The 6,295-nt window shown below is 43.8% G+C and overlaps 1 long non-coding RNA gene across 1 annotated transcript in view; it reads right to left on the reverse strand.

Moving 5' to 3' along the window:
* The window catches only part of LOC117939008, a 12,896-nt gene that overhangs the window by 155 nt on the left and 6,446 nt on the right, over nt 1–6,295 (reverse strand). Inside the window, exon 2 of the long non-coding RNA XR_004655522.1 lies at nt 1,583–1,590. This is a non-coding gene — a long non-coding RNA (uncharacterized LOC117939008). The remainder of the gene's footprint in view (nt 1–1,582; nt 1,591–6,295) is intronic.

Raw genomic sequence — 6,295 nt, forward strand, 5'->3', positions numbered from 1 at the left:
ATTGACAGTTGACCGACAAGCAGGTAACAGAGTCTCAGTTCACCGTCCGGGAGCCTCTGACACGCTGACAGCACACAGCTGTAGGCTTGTACTGGTTAATGTTCTGTGCATTGTCGGACACATGCAGCCACTTTCCTGAGAGCGCTTGGGAGACTGACAAGTCCACAGCAGCCCGTGGCGTTTATGTCCGAGCCTGTCTCCACCGCTTCCACCGGCACGTTGTCAGCTGTCTGGTTTGGAATGAAAGGAAGAAAACAGGATGCCTCTCTTATGTCTGCTTGTCATTTAGACATTTGCTGTACCAAAATAACACCTTTTAAAAACTACTGAGTTAAAGTGCCTTTTTAAAAAAAAAAATATATATATATATATATATTTCAAAAGATGTTTTTGTTGTAAAGGTTTAGTGTAAAACAAAGTGTAGTTTTTAGATCTCACGTCACACTTTCAAACACTATGACTACTACGGTCAGAAACACTGTGCCAAAATATGAACAATAAAGTTGCTGTCAATCGGCTTATCTGGTAATGTTAGCTAGCAAGTGTTAACTTGAAACCATCCAGCAAATAGACGGTACCGTAGAGAGGTTACCTGAAAACTCTGGTTTTGAGCGGTATGCACCCCCACTAACCTGGAAAACTGTAGCTAACGTTAATACAGCGCGTGGGAGGAATACATCGTCACCTGCAGCGGGGGGGCAGAGGGACCGCAGATATCGCCAACGTTAGCTTCTTGTCCCATCTGGTCTGATAAACAGTAAATTCATCAAATTCAGTGTCCACAATGCTATTTTCCAATAAACAGTAGCTGTCATATTTCACGGGACCCACGTAAGTGCGTATTTCATGTTGCGGCGGATTGCCGCTATTTTGTAGAGGAACTGCTGCTCCGTGAGGCGCTTAGCACCGCCCAAGACGATTGTGATCGGTTCAAAGAAATGCCAATAAACTACGGCTTGTTTTTATCCCATCCAGGAATGCTGAGTCGTTACCATTTATTGCTATAGGTGCAGCCAAAGAGAATAAAATAAAAAACATTCAACCTTGTAACTTCAAGCAAATATTGTCTGTTAGCTTTTTCTCTTCAAACAATTTAAAGTGTATTAATTAAGTATTGTGTTGGTGTAAAGTTTTATGTGACACTAAAACCCAGATTACATTTTAACTTGTTGTGGACATGATTTGGATATGAATTAATTATTTTGAGATCGATTACTATCTCCGAAGCTCATCTCAACATAAACATTATTTCAAATCGACTGTAGAACGAAGGGAGAGGAACTGAGGAGCCCTAACACACAACGTCGGTCCCAAAATCAAACATGATGATTGTTTGAAAACCTTTGAGTTATTTACAGAGTTTACAGAGTTTCATGGGAAAAACGAACTGGGAGTAATCACATGCTCTTTTCCACTACTGTCTCCCTCTATGTTTTGATGTACTGAGTGACAAATTTGATAAAGGAGCATGTTCCCAAAATTAATTGAAACCCTTCATCACTCCTCTCCTTTCAGCAGTATGGTAAGCAAGACCAGAAATTTGTCTTTCGCCATACTGGTTTCCACCTACGCTAACCACAACCTCCATGTCTGAAGTAAGAGCTTTTTTTTTAATCTTGAAGGAAAACACTTGCTGAATTGTTTTGATCGGGGGTACACTGAGCACAGACCTGCAATTAAGCCCTGCTGCTGGGGAGGATCCCATCCCTGGCTCCCCTTGGAGCCAGACCCTACCTCCTATGAGGCTCAGTGACCTCACTCATTCCCAGATCTTCTGCACAGCCAGGCTAATGCCTGTGTATGTGTGTGTGTGTGTATGTATGTGTGTGTGTGTGTGTGTGTGTGTGTGTGTGTGTTCTCCCAAGAAGGCTGCTGAGATATAACACTACAGCGACACTCGACCAATCCTCAGGCATACATCCCCATACATAATGTCTTGTTGTAACACACGCCAAGCCTCCACATGAAAGGTATCATAAATATATTACATATGTACACACACGGCTAATGAAAAGGAGCACACAGGGTTTAAAGTGAACCCTTCATGTAATTATCCCTTAGAGGTGAATGTCCCATATCGGACTCATGTCGCTATTGACACTTGACAACTGCTCTGCTACGCCAGGGTCACAACCAGATGACCTCTCAGTTGTCAAGGAGACGCACAAGGTTACGAATGCAAAGAATGACAAAAAGCACAGCCCCACTCGTCTCCTACAGCAAAGTGTTTCCCTGCATGCTGGGTAGGAGGTCAGAGGTTACAAAAGCTTAAGAGTCGCTCCATTACAGATGGCCCTGAGACTGAAGGCTGAATCCCCGTTTGCTACATTTGCCCTGGAAGTATTTCACAGAGGGAGAAAAAGGACAGATAGATTTTTCCAGTCCGGTCAGACGTGAGCCTGCGGCTGAACCGCTGCTGCTCCTCCTCTGGCTGCTGTGGTCACATGCTATTAAGGACACATAAGAGAGACGGATTGCCGCTGACAGGCTGAGGAAAGACCGGGGTCAATTTCTCTGGTTTTCTTTGACGTCTTGGTGTTTTAGGAAGGTGGTGGTGGAGGCAGGGAGAGACGGGGGGGTTACACGGGTAAAATTTACGCCGTGGTCCCAAGTTCATGACCCCCCCTCCCTTCTCAACAAGCAGGCCTTTGTGTTGCCTCTAATTTGACAGGCCCTGTGTTTTCCCCCTACTGTTTGGCTGCGCTTTGAGCTTTTCTTTCTGCTGTTATTTCAGTAGTTCCATTGCCATGGAGAGCCAAGAAAACACATAGTTAACTTGTCAATATCATGAGGCTTTCACAGCTACTATCAAGAAAGAAAGGCGGAAAATTGTGAACAGTGCCGTTTGATTAAGATTGCATGGAGCTGCCTGGTAGGAGAGACGAGAAATTCAGTATGTACGGTATAATTTATAGCAGCTCCATGCCATTGGAAAAAAAAAAATCTCAAATAGCATACCAATTAAGTTATTTTCTCTGGTTTTTGGAGGCCCAGTGATTATTTGGGATAGAGGAGGTGCAGGGAGGCCTGTTCTGGTTTGGCCTGGAGGCCCACCTCAGGCCGAGGCATGGAGATCCTCTCCTTTGGTCCGCAAGACCGCCGAAGTCTCGGGTTACTTTGTGTAGAGCAGCCTCGCTTCCTGCAGCGCTTATTCTCATACTCACTTTACCGTCTGTTTGTTTGTGTTTCTGGGTGTGTTTCACTTTGCTTGTCTATCTTAGAATGAGTATGTGCAAAGTGCTGACACAGATTCACATTATTCTGTCCAAACAAACTGTCCATTCATTGTTATTCACAAGTATATTTCATTGTCCGTTTAGCTTTAGACTGACAGTCACTGACAGCGTACCAATCAACCAAGTCTTTAATCGTCTAATCACTTCAGCTGGACTTGTATACTTATATATCATACTTTACAAACTGCATGTGTTTTGTGTGCAAACATCCTAATGTGTAAAGTAAACTAGTAACTAAAGCTGTCAGATGAATGTAGTGGAGTAAAAAGTACAGTATTTCTCCTTGAAATGTACAAGAAGAAAGTGGCATGAAAAGTAAAGAGCAAGTACCTCAACATGTGTACAGTAATTGAGTAAATGTATTTAGTTACATTCCACCAGTGTACCCAACACACATTTTGACTATCCAGATGTGTTAAAAACCAACCGATTGATAGCCTGAGCAAATCAAAGGCTTAAGAATGATCTTCAACAAGTACTCCATGGTGTTCAATACAATCATAATTTACATAGTTCTCACTCCGGCTCTGTATCAGTGGCATAAAGGCTCGACACCATTCTTGGGCACTTACTTTACAGAGTAAAGTGCTGCACAAACATAAGGAAGGAGTAAAATAGTGAAGTTGGAATTCCAGTTGGAATGTCAGGAAACGGCAGGAAAGAAGAGCTAAGTGGTGAAAGAACAGCGAGGACAGCAGCCTGCTGTGTGGATCTGGACCATGGCCTGAAGGCATGGCACCAGGGCTACCTCAGCAGCTGTGTATACCCGCACCCACATTTGGAATTCAACACGAGCAGAGGGACAGATATACGCTTTTTGTTGCCAGTTCCTCTGTTCAAGCGCCAACCTGCTTGCTTCCGATTTCCTAGAAAAAGACTGCTTTAGGGGAAAGCGACAGACCGCCGCCCCACGTGACGCTTGGCGCCATCGTTTGGCAACTGGCAGTGCCAATCTGGGCCCTGTCACAGGACCCACCTTGAGAAAGAAACCACCCGCTGCGTGCCACAGATGGGATGCCATTGAGCTGGCACACTCCTTTAGTTCATTGATTCACGTTGACCTCGTGATATTTTTTTAAGGGGAAGGGAGCAGTAATTCATTCATAAGAAATCTTTTCATATGGACAGCACATAACTCAACAGCTCAACAGTTCTTTTGTGCTGCTAGAAGTGAGAACAAATGGTTGAGAGACTACACTACCATGGTTCTCTTATGAACCGCATGCAGAATAAAGCAGTATAACTTAACACAGATGCACTTGAAGAAACTACTGTACTGCAGCTAGAAGTTTCTTTTTGCTGCAGGGAGAATCAATTCCAGATCTACATTACGTCACGTACAGGATGGAGGCTCTTTCTTCCCCTCCGACGCAGTTTTTTTTGGGAAACGGACGTTTCACACACAAGGTGCCCGAGTTCATATTGCACAAAGCTGCTAGCAGCCAAAACAGGATGAAGCTTCTTTTATCACAAACCAAATGCCAAAAAAGAAAACAGATGATTCGAGCGATTCAAGGGGCGGATTCTGACAGAGAGGTGAGCTCTATAAATCAGAAATGGATTCAGCTTGAAGTGATAACACAATGGGATATAATAAAGAAGGAACTGGAACACTGTCCGACGACGTGCAGGCTGAAGACGGCACAAAACCTCAAGAAAACCTCACCAGAAAGCTGTGGCTGACTTTGTAGAAGTTACATGCATGGTAGTTGGTGGTTCCTGGAAGTAACAAGGACAACCAAGTTAGAAAACGGCCTCAAGCGACATGTTGAGGTGCCTGAGGAAGGCAGGTACTGCACCTGAGCTCATCAGCAACCAGCATGATTTAGCAGCTTAGCAACTTGGTATTGAATAAACTAACAGAATGAATGTGAGAGCGATGCAGAAAATAGCTCTCTCTCATCTCAAATTAGCGTTACAAAATACATCAGTATGTTCAGAAACGCAGAGCTAACCTCTGCGTCGCAGCAAAGTCTGAACTTCTGTAAATGGCTAGCAAACATCCAAAATGCATGTGGTTTCAATTTACACAGCACCTTCTGTTCAAACACCACTGAAAGCTCTTTTTTTTCCAGGAGATGAGGTGAATAATTAATCAACGTGAAATCTATATTCAGGATGAGCATCAGGTTATTTTTGCACCGGCCTTACAGGGATGCATGATGCAGCCAGATCGGGACCAAGCTCTGAGAAGTAGGAACCAAATAAAGAAGTAGCTTTAAAAGCACAGTTTCTCAATGAAAATTATAACAAACTTCGATGAAGTCGTGAAGTAGCGTGGTATCATTTGAGTTGTTGTCTTTATTCTTAATCCACCACGACTGGAGATGAAATAAATTGAAATAATATATCCCACAGCATATATCCCTCGGTATGACTCAGTGGACTGCACCTTCATTCCTGAGAGCCTGTCTGGAAAAATAACGGTATTTCAAATTTCAGTTATCCAAGAATGAGGAATGGTGTATCAAGATTTCCTTTTACTCATTTCATTTGGTTTTGCTGGTTAGGATTTTCCGATATAAACTAAAGTGGAAGTGTTCCCCAAAATGCAAAGACTGGGGTCCACTTTGAGATATTTTATCTGAGGTGGGAACATAGATCTTTCCAATGTCGGGTTTGCTGCAAAGACAAGAAATAAAGTACAAGGTTCAAGCGGTCGCCAATAGTGTATCCATTATCTACGCACACTTTGTCCGGCGAGACCGAAAATGAGAAATGACTGATCGTCTTACACTGTATTCCTCTGGGGGGAAAGGGGGCAAAAATAAGTGGGAGGTTAGAGGGAGTGAGCTGCAGGAACCGCCCGACCGCAGCCCCGTCGTAACCCTGATTTATCCCTCTCTCCTTTCTGCAGGACTATTAACGGTAAGACAATATTTTCATATTGTTTCATTAAACACTATGTGGCCTTATTTATTGCTGCCTCCCAGACAGCATACCTGCAGCGGCAGTTTGCACAGCCCCTGACCTGACTGAAAAGGCCCATTGAAGCTACGGTCCATGAAATATGGTGCTGTCAGAGAGTGTACCCCCAACAGAGGGATACCGTGTGTGTG

This window comes from Etheostoma cragini, chromosome 23 (genome assembly GCF_013103735.1).
Source record: "Etheostoma cragini isolate CJK2018 chromosome 23, CSU_Ecrag_1.0, whole genome shotgun sequence".
NCBI classification, from domain to species: Eukaryota; Metazoa; Chordata; class Actinopteri; order Perciformes; family Percidae; genus Etheostoma; species Etheostoma cragini.